Raw genomic sequence first — 21,179 nt, 5'->3', positions numbered from 1 at the left:
GTGAGTTTTGTAGAAAGTTTGAATAGTTGGTACTGATTTGTCCGAGATTGGGAAATAGCCAGCAACTCTGCACACCACTTCTTGTCCGCCAGAAACAGGCAAGCCGGTTTCGATCGTCTAGCTGTCAAACTTCTTCGTCTCAAGAACTACGGCTCATGCCAAAAAGGCGAAATTGTGGGGCGAAGGGTAACGGCTCATTACCCCTATGCTATTTCCGGTCCCAAACCAGTCAACCTGTGGGGCGTCCCGTAGTAAATGATGTCATTCCGTCGCAAGACGCGGGCAGCACTACTACTGCGAATGCTCCGGTAGCAGAAGATTGGCTTCGGCCGATGTAGCGGTACGAGACCTTAACGGGTACGCCAACGCAACCGAACACGATACGCTACACCAGCAGCTACGCGCGTGGAGGTTATGTTACGCGAGCTCTTCTCTGCTTCTCACCTGACTAACTTTTTTTTTCGTCCATTCCATTCGCTGTCAGCGTTAGGTGGTTGCCTTTAGGAGCTCTATCACTCGCAGGCGTAGCCGCCTTCATCGACTTCGCCGGGCCGCCATACCGACAGACTTGCTTTGTCACATCTTAAGTAATGAACGATTCCAATGGGAGATTTTTTCTTTAGCAATAAAAACGATCTTGTTACACCGGTGATCGCCGAAATCATTCGCTTATTTGAAGTTATGTGGTCGAGCTGAAGTAATAATCCTCTCATTCATGGATCCGGTGTTCGTAAATATCCATCACGGAGGACCTTCGGAGTTTAACGTAAAGTTCTCTCTACTCTCATACACAGACACGCGCGTTATCGCGAGTAGGCAGCAAACAGTATGGGAGGTTAACCGGATCGGTGTGACGACCAACCGTACCAGTTCTACGCACCCAGTGTCATTTGCCCCCGTTTGGAAGCCACTTCAAACGATTGGTTTTGATTAGTGGACACGGTTCACGGGTCACGCATGCCGAAAAGCATGAATGAAATCGATTCGTCACTGTTGCGTGTGTATATGTGGTCGTGAATGTGCGTGACGGTATCTCAAATGTTTCGCTACTTAATTAATAGTGTGACGTACGGCGGTGACCATGAGCGGGTGCGTTTAACAGCACGCAGAGAACGATGAATGAAATCGAGGAGGAGTTTTCGGTCTTATTATTTTTGAAATATGGATCATATGTTTGGTGCGATTGAATTACAATTGGTCACTGATGGTGTTGTTGTGTGATTCAGTGATCATTGATCATTGATAGATATTTCGAAGCAGATATGGAGTATCCGAGGTCTGACAATTGATGGGATATAAACTATTGAACGATTGTAAAATTTTAACTAAATTTAAAACAAACAAATGATACAAATTATTACTAGAAGATGTACAGAAGATCACCGTGTCTTATACGAAGAAGATAATATTAAAATGGTTAGGTTTGACTCAGACTCCGTTATAAAGAAATGATCAAGGAAAAATTTGCTATAAACATAAACATTATTTACTGGATAATTAAACTAAATGTACTTTGGTTGCAAACCGTAAAAAATACCAGGAAACCGTTGATGTTGATGTATGCGAAATATTTATTGGCTTACTTGGGATGAACGGTTGAGTCGATCAAATAGTATCATGGGCAAAGTGCCTATCATGTACATATAGGGTGTCCCACATCAAATTGCATCGCGGTTGAAATGCTGAGGATAAAATTAACTAGTTGAACGATCCTTTTCAAACTTTCTGGCAATAACATATAATCCTTAAGTAAGCTTTTGGGAAATTTATTTCATTTATCTTCTATACCAGAACCGTACGCTCGCATCTTGCGTTTAACCCAGTCAACAGGTTCTGACGATGTAGTTTTTTGTACATAAACTCAAATTTTCTTTATGTCTGCTAAACATTTGACCTTCTTGATATGTCTGATCCTGTTTAACTATAGTCCAGTATTTTTCGATGAGCCATAGTTCCTGTGCGTTTGGCAGGGATCATGTCCATGTGTAAGCATGTGAGGCACTTGGCTGGGCACTCTAGGAAATAGAATAAATAGCACAACGAAACTAGCCCATAAGACCCACGTGTTGTTTTTAAAGAGGAAACAAACGCATCTCTAGACGCTACTTGAGGTAGATATTCGCGTTTACAGTATCAGTAGTAACTAACTAACGAACGCATGCTTCTTTATTTGAGCAGTACATTAGTAGGTCGCTAGCCTAATCATGTATTTCGTGGAAAGTTTTTGAAAGATTTTAAGAAAATATAGATATTTCTTTCTCAGGCCTCTGTATGTCATGATGGATACGAATCATGACATACCTCTGTACGTCAGCATCTAATTTGGTAAACAAGTTATTTTCCACGTGTTTTCAAAAAATCTTTTCGCGACGTTGTGTTAATAATGGTAACGCCAGTTTTTTACTACTACTACTTAAAACTTCAAGAGCAAATTTCCAGTAGAAAATGTTCTAGCTCAATTCAACCGTAATTTGATGTGAGACACCCTTTATGATGAACAATGGTCCGGTCTGGGTTCAATCCTCGTCTAAAGTTTGACCTCTCGGAAATAGTACTTTTACTATTGAACTATGAAAAAAGTAGTGAACGGTTGTCTATTTCATTTCATTGTAAGCCTTTAATAGATTTAATGACAGTACATTTTGTTAAAACTTTCCCCCCTACGTTAATAATAATTTGACAGTTTTAATTGACGTTTGTTCGTTACAAGGTTATTGCTTTGAAGCATTTAATTCACCAATTGCACTAAATCATCTCCGTCGGTCTTAATATGAAACAATTGATGTTAATGAAATTATGTTGGTCGGTTGAACGCAATGTGTGGGTAAAGGAATCGCGTAAAGCGCAAGAAATTGATTCCGTTTCACTGTGCTCGTGCGCGGGCTTCATACAACACAGCGAAGCCCTTTTCACACCCAATAAAACCCATTCATCATTTCGGGGCGTCCTTCGAGGCGCTGACCTTTCCGCTGGGTCGCTGCCTGCTGCAGAGAGATCCCCATATGTGAAGCAAATTGGTCACACCTTATGGGAGGTGGGCCTACCCTCCCAAACCTTCCTCCCCCCTTCCCCCAGCGCGCACCGGTGATAAAGGTTACACCGCCGCAGCGAATTGGAGGAATGTGTCGCACGAATATGCCCATCCTGCTGGCTTAAAGGTAAGATTGTCACGCTCGCAAAACGCACTGCGCACATGAGCGCATAAATTACGCGCGTAGCGAATAAATTAAGCTATTTCCATGTGGCTGCGTGCGATTGGTTCCGTTTCACGATGCAGTGGTGTTTTTTCGCGCACAAAGCATCATGTTGCAGTTTTTGGATGGCGAGCGAGCGACACAGGGCAACCGAAAGTAATGCACCCTTACCGTGGCGTACGCGTGGCGAAAGACAAGGGACGGGCACCACCTTAATCGAGGGTAGCGATGCATTTTATTTTCTTGCCGTGTGCACACAACAATGCAGTGCGCTCGGGGTAATCTGCACGCGATCGCACTACCGAAACAATGGTAAGTTGGTCGGGGGATTGGTTGTAATGGCGAAGCAGTGGCCATTCCTGCATCATCCGGCCGTTCGGTTGGGTTGGTGACCGATGCATTGCAGCGAGATACGGCGCTGGCAGTAGGTGCAACGATGATTGAAAAATAAATCACCAGAAACACGCGAACATCGGCGTCAACGGAGTGCACTGGTGGGTGCAACATGAGTAGGAAATTATAACGAAGTATACAAACAAGTGATTGAAAAAGACGGACATTTTTTAAACAAAAGGTGCCAAAATTATTAAAATTATTTTGAACAATGTCAATCAATTTTAAGAGTATTCGACTAACTTTAATTTGTTTGCAACATTCTACACCTTTCCCTTATCGTGTAAATAATCTTTCCGTACGGTTGCTACCCTTAATGCTGCAGGGTTGCAAATCCCAGGCGCCACCCAAACGTCTCCGTCATTGCAACAGGTGCGGGAGCGACGTTTTCTAGCACTGCGATGCGATAATCGCGATGCACATCGATGGCCGCTTGTGGGGAGTTGCTTTGCGGGACACAATTGAATGGCCCATAATTGTTGCTCCATTCCGAATCACTCACGATTTCCCTCCCGGGATGCCGCGCCCCGGCAATAGCTTGGCGGGCGGCAGCCGCGAGTAGCGTACAGTTCCTTCGCTCGATCACGGTTTTGTTCTCACCGTGCGAAAGGAGTCGAAGCGGACGTGGAGTCCTCGCATGGGGAAGCAACACGTAAAGATCGGTCGCAAGATTGAAGGTTTTCTGCTTTTTCTGTCCCGGGTCCCAACAGGCGGGCTGGCTCCATTACTGTATCATTAACCCGATCGGAACCAATTTGAAGTCGTTACGATCGATAGGTTAAGCTTAATGTAAAATTGCGTGTTTGGGTAAAATATTCGCCGGGACGATGCGCGATTTACAACATCACGCTGACGGTTTGCCGGGGCACCGGACAGGGGTAGATAAATTGTGCTTGATCAAGATTAAAACATTAATATCTGAAAACTAAATGAGCAATATACTTAACACGGTTGCCCGACGTGACGGAGTGTTGTTTCTTGCAAGAAGTTTCGCACATGAACATTATCGTTATTGCTAAATACAATTGCTTAACGAAGTAGTGAGGTTTTCTCCTTTTAAATTAAAAACTATTTAAGCGCAAAGCATGATTTAACACGCATAGTAATATAAATTCGGTTTAAGAGTTTAAGCATTTACAAACATTGTAATTAATTTCTTGCTTAATATCGGCCATAATCTATATTTATACACCCTTCTTTGTTTCAAGCTGATGAATCGGTGGCGTGTCTTCGTGCCACATCACTTGGTATAATACACTGACGATCGTGGTTCAAATCTCATCTGAATCAACTTCCTATAGACAGGGGACTTACAGTGGCTGTCCGATTATATGGAAAAATAAATCACTTTAGTAAAAGCTGTCCCAACATGTTCTCTACTAGATTGTCGGTTTAGTCTCGAAAAAAAAGAAGAAATTCTTCAAAATATTAATTCTTAAAACGCAGCAAATAATTGAATGTTTTGCAATGAATCATCATCAATATACATTTGTTTCGTAGCAATTTGCCATATTCATATTTTCATAATAGTTGTTTACACTTCCTCGCAGCGCAATAAATTTCGTCCGAAACGGAATAAAATTCACATAATTATCAAAGGACATCTCCTGAATGGTATCCGTGGTTGTTCCAAAAATGGACCGTGAAGGAAGTGTTTTTGGTTTATGAGAGATGTATGCCACCGCTACCTTCACCCGGCCCATTAATCCACCGGATCGAAGAAGCATATTCACACGGTGAAGCATACCTTCCGCAATTCCACGATGACCACCATACGGCTCATACGTCCACCGTGCCTTGACCGCAAATCTCAGCCCCATGCACCATGTTCGGCGGGCAACACGTGAACACGCTTACAGCACAGTATGCTCTCCTTTACCCTATCGACGCGGTGAGAGGACTGACGCGAGCGGCAGACAGTGCTGCTAAGCCCCTTTTTGGGGGTCCAACTGACCCAGGGCCGAAGTACGCGCGCTCAGCCGTTTTGCCGGGCTAATCATCGGTTCGCGATCGCGATCTCCAACACCCCGGCTCATATTCATATCTTTTCTCTTGCGTCCTTCCCGTATGGCGCCGGCAATAAATCCGCATAAACGCGTGTGCGACAAATAAACAAAACCGATCCGTTGCTGCGGCCGGCTAACCTTCAACCGTCGGAGTCGGTAGAGAGGGTGGCGGGCACAAGCGCGATGTTAAAAGGGTAGAGGAAAATTTCGATCTTCCGGCGTTAATCGTGCGCCTAGCGCACTGGAGACTGTACAACCTGTGCAACCAAGTCCAAGTTCGCAAACAACGGCGATGGAGCGATGGGGTCGCGCGAGCGAACACGGGTCCGGTTCCATTGGTTGGGGGAAAAAATCATTCCTTTTAGGGAAAATTCAAGATTTTTAGTGGTTATGCGCAGCCTGACACGGTTCACGGAGCCCAAACGGGGTAGTGTGCCGGTGAGGAGTGCGGACGACAGCAGGGAGGGAATCCTTGTACCACAATCGTTCTCCCGCGCTGAAGGTGATGAGCGGCAGCATGGCCCCGAACTCCACGTACGCGTACCTATAGGTTGCCTTTTGGGTTGGTATGTTTTTGTTGTCGTTGTTTCCTGTTTTTCCACTCATGCAAACGTTTCGCGGTCACTGTGGATGGCTGGCGATTGAGTGTGGCAGGGGATGGCGATAACAGACGCAACGTAACAACACACGTGTACAAAACAATACTTTTTGTTTCACTTTTCAGGTACAGGACACGACGATGATGATATAGATGACAAGGGAGCATGTTTGCATACCCGATGAATAATTCGGAAGGGTTTATTTTTAAAGCGTGTATTGCAAAAAGATATAAAGAAACAAATTTTTAACTATCTTGACAAATCGTACCATTTTTCTTTGTTAGTTTGCTCCACCAGCTTTGCAAGCATCGTTCACTGAACAGTGCAAGAAAGAAATATTGTTAAATCGTTTAACGAGCATGTACGCATGTGGCCAAGAACCTTAACTGCAAGATCATGTGTCAATTTACGAACTGTAGAAATGTTCGCAAAGATCCTGCCCCGAGAAATGCTTCCATACTGGCGCTGCGCAAAAAACATCCCGCATTCAAACGCGTCTCGTCTTACTTTTGAATCATCTGACAGCAAAGCAACCACCGTTTCCTTGCTGGTGGTACACTTCATTACCAATCGTATCGGTACAAAATTACCATCGAACCATCTTCATCTTGGGCAACACCAGAGAGAACGTTTGGGGGGGGAATATGGGAAGCATCCATTCTGTCCGTCGTTGGTGTCATGCTTACGAAATATGATACAGGGAAGGGCAAACGGAAGGTTGCTCATAAATTATGCAGTGTGAAGATGTTGGCGTGTCCTCCTCCTTCATCATCTGCTCACCTTCAGCGGGCTGCGAGATGTTGATAATATAATTCCGATGCATTTCATCCACTCGGATGGTTTTTTTTATTGTTGTTTTGTTTTACATTCATACCCAGCTCATACGTGCTGTAGATGAATGATCTTCTGCTTGAAAAGAATGGGGTTGGGTTTCGTGGATGGTACTGCTGCCGGTACTGCAACATTTCAATTTTGGACCACCCGAATAAGCGGGTGGATTATTTTCCGTCTTTGGCAATGAACGAATGGACAGTAATATATTCGTACCCAATTAGCGACCGTATGTTCCGTTCGGGGAGATTGGTTGTTAAATTTTAATGATTGTTGTCTTCCCAATAGGTATCTGCGAAATGTGGATAATAATTTATTTTTCATTCCGTTGATAGTAATCCTTCGAAAGGATACTTATTTCCAATTATGAAACTGCAAGGATTTGTACGGAATTGATAGTTGGGAATTAGGTATGAATTTCCGGTCATTTATTCTCAGGCATAATCATAAAAGATTAATTAGATATGCGTAAACGTCCTTTGCAAAATACACTGTGAATGAGTTGACTACAAGGCGATTCTGTAGAAGGTTTGGAATTTTAATTGCTACTACATTATCCGATAGCGTCCGTAATAACTTTATCAATATTCATTAACACACGCTCTTTCAAATCAATGATAAAGATATTTAATTAGAGGTCCGTTTTACTCACAACCATTCCCTTTGAATGGAACTTACCACCCCATCAAAACTATTTGCCACCAGTGCCACAACTCAGCCGCTGTAGGCCATTTCTAATGAACAGAAAAAGAAGTCATTAGAGGCTGCCTCACCGACAGCTGTTAAGTGTTTTTGCCGTGCACCACGTACCCCTCGAAGGAATGCACTTGATCGCACCCATCTAACCGCGACTCATAACGTGTCCCAGAGCGCAACGCAGATGCGTTTAGCAAGTGTGAGTTCGGTGCCGATTTTTTTTCCTCCGCTGCTTCCGATTGATCACACCGATTGTGCGGGCAGAAGTCCTGTGCTGTCTGGCGATTTCCGTCACCGGTTGCTGGTCATTTATCTGTCATCTGATCATCGGATGAACAAATTGCGGCAAGGACGCGTTGGACACTTGGAGCTATTAGCAGACTGTTGCGGTAGGTAGGGTTTTAGGGCAGCCCTATTTGTGTGATCGCGTTGAAGTTGAATTGCAAATCGAACCAATATGCGCTTGGTAACACATCGAGCTGTGTGCGCAAAACAAAAAAAAACCGTCAAAGTATCTCGTCAATCTGGCTAGGAAGGCAGGAGAATGAGTGAGTGGTTGAAAAGATATGCCACATTTGCCAATGCCATGGCTATCTGTCTCCGGAGATCGTTTCATTGCTACGCCCGGCGAGCGTTTCAGTTTCATCGCGTTTTTTTTTCTGCGTAATAATAACCCTGCCTTCCCTTATGAACGCATACATCGGAACCGCTTCAGTTGGATCGAATCTAGTTCCTTCGCGTCAAACGTACCGGTCGAACAGCTGAGAATCGGCGGGATCTTCTGGGCAGTGGTTCACTCTCACCTGATGCACCTGTTCTAATGAGACCCAATTTCACAGCCTTCCGATGCTCCATACGGTCCGTGCTTGATCTCAACTTCAAGTGCGGAATGTAAACCATGTTTTGGTCGCACCCAGCTAAAGCTGTTGCGGGAGAAAGTAAAGGAAAAGTCGTCCTATAATCAATGCGACGCTAGAACAACGCCTGTGGAAACACGTACCACTACCAGTTTTGCACGGCACAGCAGATCGGCATGTATTTTGTGTGTGAGTGTATGCGTTTTTAGCGTTCGAGATGCTGCTTAAAGCTGTTTTTAGAATGTATAAACACGAAAGAAAGAGACTGAGCAAGCAAAGCAAAAAAAAAGAGAGATGGAGGAACATTACGATCGATTATTGCGTGAGAAGAAGGCTTGTTGATCTTGTGCGCTGAGTGTCTCGATCACACAACGCGAGTGCCGTATCAGCACCATGTCAAAACAGCATGTACATGTGCGATTTAGCCGGGAGACCTCCACTCCGCAATGCAAAGGTCAAAAGCAGACAGGATCAATCGGTGTGAGAAATATGGTTCCATGTTCGTACGTAATAACCGGACCGAAAGGGCCCCATCATCACCGTCTAATCCTTCCTGGGAGGTGAAGGTCTTCCCGGGCGAACCTTAAAAGGGATCTACTTATGGACGCGATCGAGCAGAGGAGTCTAATTGTTGTGGCGCAAAATCCCATCTTTCATTGGCAAGCTTTAAAAAAAAACGCTAAATTATGCCCCATTAAGCGTCTATTAATAGGTGTAATGAATTCTGCCAGCATGGATAAGATATGGGCTCTGCGAATATGCCTTCAACATCCCTCACACATTGAGCGACCATTGAAGGTACGGATTTTGGTTGTGTCGTATGAAGCGTGCAACTATGTCACGATCGCACCAACCCGTGAGATAGTCACGGAATGGGTCAGGAAGTAGAGCATGCGAGTAATCCTAGCAGATATACATTTGTTTTCCGTTGATAGAACACTGCTTAGTAGGCAGTGGCCCACTTTCGCAACATCTTAGAACGTCCCGCAACTGTTGTATATTTTGCTATTTTTTCCTCTTTCGATAGTAGACCGTGTAGGTCAAGGTCTTGGGTACGGTCAAGATCATGAGCGCTGATCGTAGGCTACCATCGTACCATCATTTTGGCCAGATTTGGTAGAGCACGCGGAAACGGCATGCCGTCAGTGTCCTACCGTTCCATTGCTCACTGCCAATTGACTGACTGTCTTGCCAATCCGGTTCCCCCCAGTGTGGTGTCAGCCCCAGCCACGAACTAACGAGCATATGCCGCGTGCATGGCATTTTCACAAATATGGCGATATGGCGCCGATGACTCGACGAGCCTCGGCCGTTAGCCATCGTAAAGGGGATAATAATGAGCTACCGGGCTCTCTACCGCTTTTGGGTGACCTTCCCGTAACATTGTAGGAGGAGGATCATCCATCCAGTGGAGTGGTTTGAATTTCTCCCTTGATTTGTCTTTTTTTTTTTGGTTGGCGCGTAGGATATGTATGCACACACCCGAACACCTTTCAAGCGGTGCTAATGAACGGCCTTGCCTGATGTCACGTAGATTCGGTAACCCGGGCACGGTAATGGTGGCAGGTCGCCAACTTCAACTTGACATTGACGGACAACGATTTTGTGTGTTGAGTACTTTTGGGTAATTTTTTTCATTCCTCTGTTCGTATGCAAATTTCGCAACTCGCGTTGGAGGCTGATGGCCTTCTTTTGCCGGTTCGAATATTTTTGTTTCGACGGCATTGATAAGTGACGTTGCACCGGCAACGTAAACGACCTGAACGTTCACCGAACGACGAACTGGATGGTGTCGACGTCATCAAACGCGCAGTGAATCATGTGCTAGCGCCGGATATGCTCGATTTGGACATCAATCAATTGCTATTGCCACGGGTGATTTCCCCTTTAGTGTGGTGCAAGCAAAAGCCGCACATTAAGCAGCTATTCACGGCAGGATGTTTAACGTTTCGTGTGACGTCATCTAGGTCGGAATGATCGAACTGGTTTCAGGTGCTTTGCCTTTATCTACCCTTTTCCAAACTATCGTCGTTAATGGTGCGAGTACGTGTCTTCGCTTTAATATTGTGGTTCATGACATAGGGGTAACACTAGCACCACTTTGGACTCGCCTTAACATATGCAACATGTTAGTACTTCATTACTCCAAATGCAATTAACGATTTTTTTTGTTATGATTTAGATTCACTAAACTGAATAATTCCGCTTCACTGACCTCTTGTGCAGCTACTAGATTAAAAGGGTATAGATAGAGGATTCATGAATCTTTTGATAATCCATTCCTGATTTCAATGACTCAATGACATTAATTAAGCACAACACTAGAGTCTTTTGTACATCTATTTGTACTATTCTACAGAGTAACATAAAAATCTTTTGCTCAGAGTGGCTTAGAAGTAAATTTCTAGTTGTCACAACTTTCTTTTCTATGCCATATCATTGCCCAAATCGCCTTCGAGGTGAAAATTTAAAGTTTATTTTATGTTATTGTTTTTCTTGTCTACAACATTGCCCTCATTTCTAAGGTGGATTGTTTTTCTATTATTTGTTGCCACGCTCGAGGCCATCTTGGAAGCGAACGAACAGCACTAATGATGGGCTTTCGCGACAAACAGGACCTCCGGAACAGCAGAGCTGGCTGGTGCGTTGTGGTGGATATGGGTTTCCCATTTGCTTATCAGCGTAACGATCATCCCTCCGAAATATGCATCCCATTACACAGACTCGGGCCATCGAAATTTTTTACGAACACGGAACACGATAAATGGAAGGGCACGAACGTTCCGGCCCTAGTGCTGCGGCCATATGACACACGGACCGTATTGCTTCCCACATATGGGTTGCTCTAGTATCGCATAAATCAAGCACACGCTTGCACACATCCACACAGTGGCGAAGGACGTCGATGTTTTGGCGTGTTTTTTTTTCTTTTATTGTGCAACCCTTGTATGTGCTGTTCGAAAGCGATAGCAATTGGAATGTGGATCTCGCTGTGTGAATCAATGTGTGGCTTTGTTTGGGCTTTTGTTTCTGGTGTTCCAATGGTTGAAAGATAAAAAAAAACGCCACAAGCCACAAAGTTGTCCCACACGGCCACTCGAACGGAACTTTCTCTCTTCCGTCCCTCGCTGCGGTTACCATTACCTTTGGCACTCGCATTGCGCGACCTTACGCGTGCCGGGAAGGTGGACCCAACCCGTCATTGCCGTGCGGGAAGAAAGTGATCTATCTGCACATCGTATCTCTAGTCCGACGCAAGCTTACCGCAAGACAGAACTCAAGGTGGCGATAGTGGGCAGTGTTCGTACCAAACCGTTTGCATAATGATGCACCAGCACAATGCCTAGACAAAGACATTCGCGTATCCAAATGCCAAACGTACGGGAGAAGCGGACGGTCGTGCGCTATGCGAACGTGAACTCGGCTCACAATTTGCACGTGGCTCCGCACAAATTTGACAGGTGAAATCTTGCCCGTAGTGTGGGTCCGTATCGTGCGGCCCACATCGGTTTGTGCGCGCGGTTCGTGACAATTCGGAGACAGTCTGGAGCCTTGGGAGTTTTGTAGGACCTTATTATGGTGGTCGGTCGTTGCTACATGGCTCTCTACCACTCGATTCGAGTAACTAACGCAAGCTGAAGAGGTCGATCGGTACACACAGAGCGAATTGGTTCCGCCTGGGAGGCATGCGTTTCCTCGCTCCAAATTTAGCCAGCGGTCTGCAAAAATTAGTCGATGTCTCACCGTTGTTCTTGGTGCCAAATCCAAAAGCTGTCAAACAAAGGAAACGTAAGCACTCCTAATATGTACGGATATTGGGTGTGTGTAGCTGTTAATTATACAGTATTACCTCTGTCAGCCACTTGACGGGTGATAGACAAAATATTGATTTTCTATAATTTGACAGGTGTGTTCTGGGATAAGTTTGTTGGGTCGTCGAACATCACGTCGCTGGGTTTTTAACGGCAAACGGGATGATTAATCGCATAACCATACGAGCTCTCGGCCAAGAGTTCCTGATCACAATGTCCAAGCGATCGTGGGAGTTTTGACTAGAACTTCCAAGCGTTCAAACATTTACTGATGATATCTTTCAAGTCAAACAGAAAAATCTCAACCGGGGTTTCGTGGGGGGATTTCAATTAATGTTTCCAGCAAATATCCACTGAATAACTGAGTATTATTTTCGAGGTGTTACGTTGGCGACAATGCGTCTATTCCTTGGAGTGTAATTGAATTTTCTATCACATCACAGCTGCGTCGAACTATGCGTCATCGTCGTGGGCGTCATTTAGGTCCGCTGTCACACGTCGAATTGTCCACGTTGATCAGGGTTCCGCCATCACGATTGCACATCACAAAACTAACGTGTGGAAGCAATCCGGAGTCAATTCTGAGCCAGTTCCCCGACAGAGGGTGTGCCATCAAATGCCTACGATGCCATGTTCCGATCGCAGCTTAAAGCTGTCCTCCTTATCTTAATCACTAATCTATTCCACATATCTACCCGACTGGGTGGTTACTCACAAGCGAACGAATGAAAGCAAAAGCGCCTTACCCGGAGTGTCTAATGCACGAGTGTTTCACACCTCGGGGCAATCAATTCCTCGCAGACTTTGGGTTCAGATGGAGCTATTGGGTGCATTATAAAGATGAGCCCGAAGGTGACAGTTTGGGCTAGTCGGTTGCGGTTATGCTGTACGGGGAGATTTGTTTTTATTTTGTAGGTTAATGCGCGTTGATGACCATTTGAACGATGTCGTACCCTGGGGGGATTATTCATGCGATGGTCGTAGCGCCCCGGATTCGTAACGGCGCCGCTGGAGGTCGTACGAACGATGCCAGCAAAAAACAAAACCAACGCACGTCCGCAGCATGGAAGGCGAACCTACGAACAGGGTTCAGATTACAACATTACTGCCGTTTAATGTAGCTGCGGCTGAGTAGATGTAGCCGAAGGTCATCAGAAGCCATTCGTGGCGATTGATATTGTGCGGGAGGCGAAGATGCCTGTATCTGCAAGATGGCTTATGGCGGCTACACATCGGTGCATGATGATGCATCGATATTGTTTGGCGCAGGCGTACTAAAAGAGGCGAGTCTAGAGTAAGTTATTAAGGGCGAATGATGATCTTCTGCCAGTCATCTTCTGATCGACACGAACGAGGTGATCAGGGGGTTAATCTAAAGTGGAATTTTTTATAAAGTTTCTCTGGATTACCTCCTGGAACGTTGGACAATCATGAAAACGAACCTCAAATGTTTGAATTGTTTCGCAATTCTACAACTAAATGCACTATAACTCTACTAGGCACTAGTGCACCTTTCTATCGGTTGTCTAAAAGCGTACGACACTTGACAGCTTACTCTCAAGGCACATATTCCACGACTCTCCGACTAACCTGCTTACCGGCATGGCCAATCCCTTGCCGATGCGAAATGCATGCGATTCAATTCGTTAACGGTTTACACAGCCGCATTTACTGGGTGCAATACATTATGTCACGTTCGGACGGTGGACTTTCGGAGAACGTTAAGTACCCTAACAATGGTACGCGGACTCCTCTTCTACCCATTACAACGCAAACCCTCGTGCCGGTTGATTAGCTCCCGCACTGCCTTCAAATGTTTCGAGGTGCGCAAATAATCAGCAGTTGTCAAAATGGAGCGATCTACTAGGTTGCGTCGGATTTAGGTAGTACTCGTCCGTTCACCTAAGTACGCAACCTCGTGAGTGGCTCGTGAGTCGCGAGAGACTGTGCGATGCTTGGTGCTGTTGTTGGTGTTTCCGTGTGTGTGCTCTATTGTTGGCATCTCGTGCTGGTAGTCGCCACTTACCAACAGGCCACCGAACCCCGGACTGGACCGATGTGTGTATGTTGACTTAACTGCAGTAAGCAGCTGGAATGTGCACACACATGGCCATACGCGTGACCACGGTGAAAGTGATCGATTTACATCTCGATGCTCTACCGAGGCAGTGCCCGGAGCAGTTTGTTTGCTTGATCCCGATTTCTGCTGCGGTCGGTCGGGCATACCTGCCGGAAGTCATAGCGCACGACAACAAACAATGCAAGACTCCCCGAACGGAGAACGGGGAGATGCGAAAGACAATCGCGCAGCATCGGTGTGGAGCGGGTCGGGCTGGAACGCATCTTTCGTAATGGCAGTAGCGTGCGAAGGTGGATGATGGTATAGCTTGGAATTCGATTTGCATAGGTACATGGTGCAAATGTCAGTTTGACCCGCTGGCAGTTAGTGACCTGGTTCCAGATCGTTACGGGTTGAAGTAAGCCACAAGTGGAAATAGAGAAGCCAAACAGCGGTGAGTCTGTAATCCAATACACAACAGTGTTTATTAGTAAACCTCTAAAACTTGAACTTAATTTCGATAACATTAGAACGAAAATATGACCGACCTTATAAAAATGTCATTTAAAAAGGTCACGTGTGTTTTAGCATTGTACGACGCATTTGCACGAGGCTTTGACAAATTTTCCACTGGTTGGTCTACTAAGATGCCAAGCTGGTATTTGTTTGACTAATATCTCTTTGATTAGTATCGATCGAGTGCAGTACACAACTTGTCTGTCCTTAGTCTTGGGAACCACCAGCAACTTCTCGCCAACGTAGCTACTGTCACTGAGTCACGCTGAAAAACTCCACTATTCAGAACTGTTCCTTCGCACCGGCAATCGGAAAGTTCCTTCTTGCTGTTAATTGAACTGTAATTATAAACACAAAAACGGAACACACTAGAACCTTAACTAAGGCTACCCCTTGCTGCCAGTGTGAGAATGGTGCGGTATTCTAGTTCGTATCAACACGATCGCTAAATTTTAACGTCCAGCCAAAGGTGCTCCCAGCGAAAAATTCCAACGCCCGTTTGGTCAAAGACTTCTTGCAGTAGTCGGTCCCCGTCCGGCAGGGATATAATCTGGTCCAGGTGAGCAAAGCTTGACCGGTGTGGTGACCAACGGACACGAGCAAATCGGTTCGTGTACAAATTGCGCAGTAATTGCATCGCGATCGCGGCCACCTCGTGTCAGCTGGTTGACGAGGTGAGCTTGTCAGATATTTGCATGCCACCGTTTGTGCTGCGAGACATGTGTGTGTGTGTGTGTGTGTGTATGTTTACGATATGGTGGAACACCGACAAAATCAATGATTCTGGGTAGATTAAAATTTAGGACCAGCTTTGGAATGCGATCATACATGTGCGGTTGTGTTTTTCGCCAACTAAAGGAGATATCTACTGGGTGTTTAAAGAAATTAATCATTCCATTTGTCACGCTTGCACGAAGTACAGGTTAGCTATGTGCGAAATATTTCAAGTATGTCACAGCCGAGAAGAGGTCGTCTTGTTGCCGACTAGGGTATGACATCGACACAGAAGCCATTCGCACTGGCCAGGTTCGACAGCCCAACTGGTGAAGGTTTCGAGTGGCGCTGTGGCCTAAATGCTACGATCACATACTTAACGACACCGATTCGCATCGATTCCGATGTCCCGCCGAGAGTAGCTTTTGCGTAAGTTTGTTTGAACAGTTGCAGCTCCATTGCACTGCTACTCGTCTTCTCGAGGAACTTCCTTCGCGGGCTACACAGACCTGAAGTCTTTGTAGGAGTAAAAAAGAAAAGAAAATGGGAAAAAAACCGTAACCGTTGCTAGTTTGTTGTTGTTTGCCCTGCTCAGCTAATTGAAATCCAAACAGTTGATTAAAACGTTTCGCGCGTTGTAATCGCGCATGTCGCGCATACCTCGCGCAACTCTCGCAGTCTCGACTGCTACTAGCGCACCACGGAGAATGGCGGCTTTTCAGTATGGGGAAAAAAAAGCCCAGTGAACGACGGTGTTCACTTCCGTACGGGCCCTTGTTACACGCTAATAGAACCACTTATCCTACATTTAGGTTGCACCGGTATTACGCACTTGATTTTAATCACCACGCTTAGAGCTGAGGATCTTGAGAAGTACCTCAGGGTGCTGGGTTGGGGATTTCAACCCGATGGTTTGTGATGGAAAAGGGGTGGTATAGGGAAATTATGCACCTTCAGTAGTAGCACTAGGCAGTTTATGGCGGCACGCATCAAACAAATTGGCAAATAAAATAAAAAAATCCAACCCTCCCCCTTAGTTACACCCTTCGCTGCTGCGCGGACAAGTTGATACCCAATTTCATCTCATTGAGAAGTTTTTATTGAAACCCGAAGGTCTTTAATAATATCGGTCTTGTTTGCGATAAATAGCCATTGGGTGGTCGATTTGTTGATATGTGCGCTATAAATCAGGTAACATCCTTGCGACATAATTGCAGATCGATGTTGATGAAATATGACCACGTGTAATAATTATTCCAGAGGTGATGCATTGCTTGGTGATGCTTTTCCTAGGAAGTTGTTGCAAAAAGAAAACTCCGAACTACGTTTCAAAATACGTATACAGCATTAAATTATGTGACAAGTACTAAGGTACCCCTACTGTAAGGATTTCTCGTAAATGAATCACCAATGACGACGATCACATTTTGTACATCACAAAAAGATCGCCCAGCCATAATGGACAGTCATCTCCAGGCCAACGTCTGCAGGCATCAATCTTCTATTAATCTTTAATTTTATAGACCAATTCATTTGATCTGCTTTCCTGCTTTTCCCAACTGTCTGGTGGATGATGATGAGTTGTCCCGCGTCTGGAATCGTTGCGCTCCCTCAGCTACAATTCGACCGAGAACGCCGTCCATCACGTGCGAGAAGAACTTGCCCCGCATGTCATCTTGTCACCCGCAATCGTTAATACTGCACACATCGCTGAGACATCGCCGAGGTCACAGACTGTACAACCGGTCCCCCTCCCCTCCCCCCTGCACTTTCGCTCCACACTGTGAGTCTTAATGGAGAGAAATTGAAGTAGAACGTATCGAGTTACAGAACCGAACGTCCGGTTGCTTGCTTTATACCAGTCTTTATGCGTGTTTGTGTATCTTTACTGTTTCGACACTTGGCAGTATTGCTCTCAGTTATTATTGATTTCATCCATCCCTGATACAAGGAATAAACAAATTATGTATTCTTGTATCATTCATTTTTAAAAGTATGAGCAATAATTTTTAACCCGTTGCAGAAAAAGAACACAACGAAATAGTACTACGAGAAGTCCCGATGCGTTGAATTGATCCATCTTCCCGTTGGAGTTGCGATCCGCCCTTTTAACCATTTATGGTGCAGGAATTATGGCGCATTATCGAGATTACTTCACCTTCCACGGTGTGACAAACGGCACCGATTAAGTGATCAACGTGAAACAGGAAATACAAACAATGGACATTGTGCAAAAAAACACCACATCTTAAACGTCCCACCCTCATCGTTCGTCCGGGGATGGTGGCACTGCGAGTTGCGGTCATCCAGCATCCGCGGCCCCAGGTACTGCTGCTCTGCAGGTGGCAGCCAGATATTGAATTACCGTCGATCAAACAATCGATCGACCACAAAACCGTCCGAACGGACATTGGATTTATCCGGCATGTGGGGTGCGATCGGTTCCGTCAAGCCTTACTACCGCTGCCACCTACCAGCAAAACGAGTTCCAACGTTTCATTAATGAAATGATCACGAATTTATTACCGTAATCGAAGTGACATGATTTTTTTTCTTCCTTTTGCCCTGGTCACCCAAACCCTCCAAACGCGGCACGCACTTCTGCCCTGGTCCTGGTACACCCCTTGACCTTGACTCTGTCCGTTGTATTACGCGCCTTCAGCGGCGCAAACAGCTTTGAGGCACTAAACATCACAACCAGCTAAACTAACGTGCACAAACGTATTTACAAGCCAACAATGGGGAGGGTATTTGGCAGTTTCGTGCCCTGGGGTAGGGAACGGAGACGCACCCACGCACCTTTGCGACGTCTAAGCGATGCTAAACGATGGTAACGATGGGGCCTCCACTTGCTTAAACGGCGCGTGATGTGGAGAAGACTCTTCGTTTCAACCTACAAACGAGCAGAAGGTTGTATGCAGCGGGCGGAATGTGGGCCCAGGACATTCCCTAGCCGTAACCCAACAATTAACGGCACCCTATTAGCCGATGGTGTATGGGTTGAATCGTTTGGTGATCTATGAGTCAGGGCATTGGGCACGGGGGAGGGAGGCGGTTGTGGAAGCCCCAATTATTATACACTTGTGCCCGCTGAGATCGAGCTCGTCGTTTCACAATTACACCTTTCACCTTTGGCTGCACGGCAACGGTAACGGCACCTGCCCAGAGATAGAGACACGTTTCAATGGGTTCAGCTGACCTTCAAACGTACCAAGGTTAAGGATGAGATTTAGAGGCTTTGTGAATTGAGGGGTTTAAAAGCATGCTGAAGCGGACAGACGATGCTGAGAAATATACAAACTCTTTTGCAACTCCGATAACATGATATATCAATTAAGCTTAACTCCACCAACTCCTGCTGAAATGGAACAAACATATCAGCGAAAAACACGGGAAGTTCAACAAAAAAAAAAACCCCAAAACCGAGCTCTTTCGTCTTCCGTATCCAAAAATACACCTCGTACAAGTGACATTATGCAGTGTCTTTAAATAAATCATCCCATAAACAAAACGCCTTTCCGTGTCCGGAACCGGCTCTCAGCAAGTTGCAAAACAAGTTGCCGTCGTTTCACCAAATTCGTCACTGTCGTCGGATAAGAAACAGGGTGGAGCGCGTTTCCGTGCCGGCGGTGAAAATCTGTCCACGCAATGTTCAGCGGCATCATCAGACAATTGCCTTTTTCGTACACCGGCCGCGGTTAGAGGCTTAGAAATTTCCTCGTCCTTCAATGTTTCACCGCCACGTTTCGGTGCAATCGATCAGATCGGATCATTCGATCGATCGTACACCAGCGTCCGGTTACGATGAGGGGTATAAATCAAGCCCGCTTCCTACGGTGGTTCGTTCCTCCAGGGATGACCAACAAAGGCAACGACAGCCTTGACGGCTGCCATTTGTTTGCTGCGGTTCGCCTATATCAGTCGTTACACGTCCCGGGCGCACTCTCCACCTCTCCGGTAGCAAGGTCAGCATTATAATGATGCCAAGCGTCGATGGTTTTCGCATAGGGAATTCGTCGATTAATGAATAAATTTGAATCTCGTTGTTATGTTTCGCCTGAACTCCCTGGGGGCCCAACCCCGTAGCCGTTGTACCTTTCCCAACCAGGGGGACAGTAATCCAATGGAGGGCAGTTGACTGGTTGAACGAAAAGATGCAGCTCAATCGCAAGATGTTACGAAATGTAACCATGAAACCGCGAAATAATCGTGTGCACTTGTCTCTCTTGCTCTTGCACGCCACTGCCCCCCGTGCACGGATCGTCGTATTATTTGTGCTCATGCACATCTTTGCTCTGCATTTGTGCGCTTCCGAAACACCCCCGCGGATCAGTGGCGATTCGATTGAGCAATTGCAGCCGGAGGGCAATTTCCCGTAGGGACCCCGTCGATCATCGTTCGAGTTGGTGCGTGTGCCGGATCGCACGAGCACGAGATCGAAACGACACTCCGTTAGCGTGCACACCGAACCGGTGGGTTCATCCGGTGGTTCTGGTTCCAACCGCTGCTGAAGTGAGTGAGTAATGTGTTTATTTTGTTAAACGATTCGCTTTAACACCTACGCGGCACCTTCAGCGCGATCGTTTGCTGACGAGGATGACGATGCTCGGCCAAAGTCTGCAATACGCCCTCTCGCATTGGATAGAGGCCGGGACCTGATGCTGCGCTGCGCTGAGGGAAATGGAACGCGTTCACGAGGCGCCTGCCTTAATGCATCCACAGCATTGCCGATGGGTGCGTACATTGTACGGGCGAGGTATGGGTACCGTGGGTGGGTGTTTTGAAGATCAACTACGATCCGAGCCAGTCCACACAATCTGAGAGCGGGAGAAGACGGTTATTGTTACAACAAAGACGGAAAATGAAACTTTTCAGATCAAAGAACACTCACCTTAGCGATGTTTCAGATGACAGACTACTTCTTTCCTGCCCTTTTTGATATCCGACCCTCGATACTCAGCTCCACTAGGAGCAAATCAAACTGTTTACAGCACCCCCACTGAGGATCCACTGAGATAGTCGGTATTGCTTAAACGGTTGACCCACTGACACTTTGACCAAGCATGGAGGTCCCGCGACGCAATTTCTCTGCGAGCCCTTATTCTAATTCACCGACCGAGCAAATGCTTTGATTGAAGGGCACAACCCAACACCCTGGTGCTGTTTCCACATCGAAATTGTTTGTACCCACACGCGCCCATCGAGCACGTAACGAATCCCGACAACCGTGACCCATGATCAAGTGACACTTTGTAGCGTATGGCAGGAACGCTAGTGATGACGATCTTCCATCTGGTTCTACTTAAGAGCTTCTGTGCGCGTCTTGACTTCCTGGTGTCAATTTAATTACGGGCCAATATGCACTCGCGTGAACGGTTCGGTACGTCTAGACCGGGATGCACGGGTGAGCTTCTTTTGCTGCTTGTCAACGTCTGATGGCAAGCGAAGACATCCGGTGATCGTACCGAGACAACATGTCGTCAAACGAAAGATCAAATATTC

Source organism: Anopheles marshallii, chromosome 2, assembly GCF_943734725.1.
Source record: "Anopheles marshallii chromosome 2, idAnoMarsDA_429_01, whole genome shotgun sequence".
Classification (NCBI taxonomy): domain Eukaryota; kingdom Metazoa; phylum Arthropoda; class Insecta; order Diptera; family Culicidae; genus Anopheles; species Anopheles marshallii.
Note: the sequence above shows the minus strand (reverse complement) of the source record.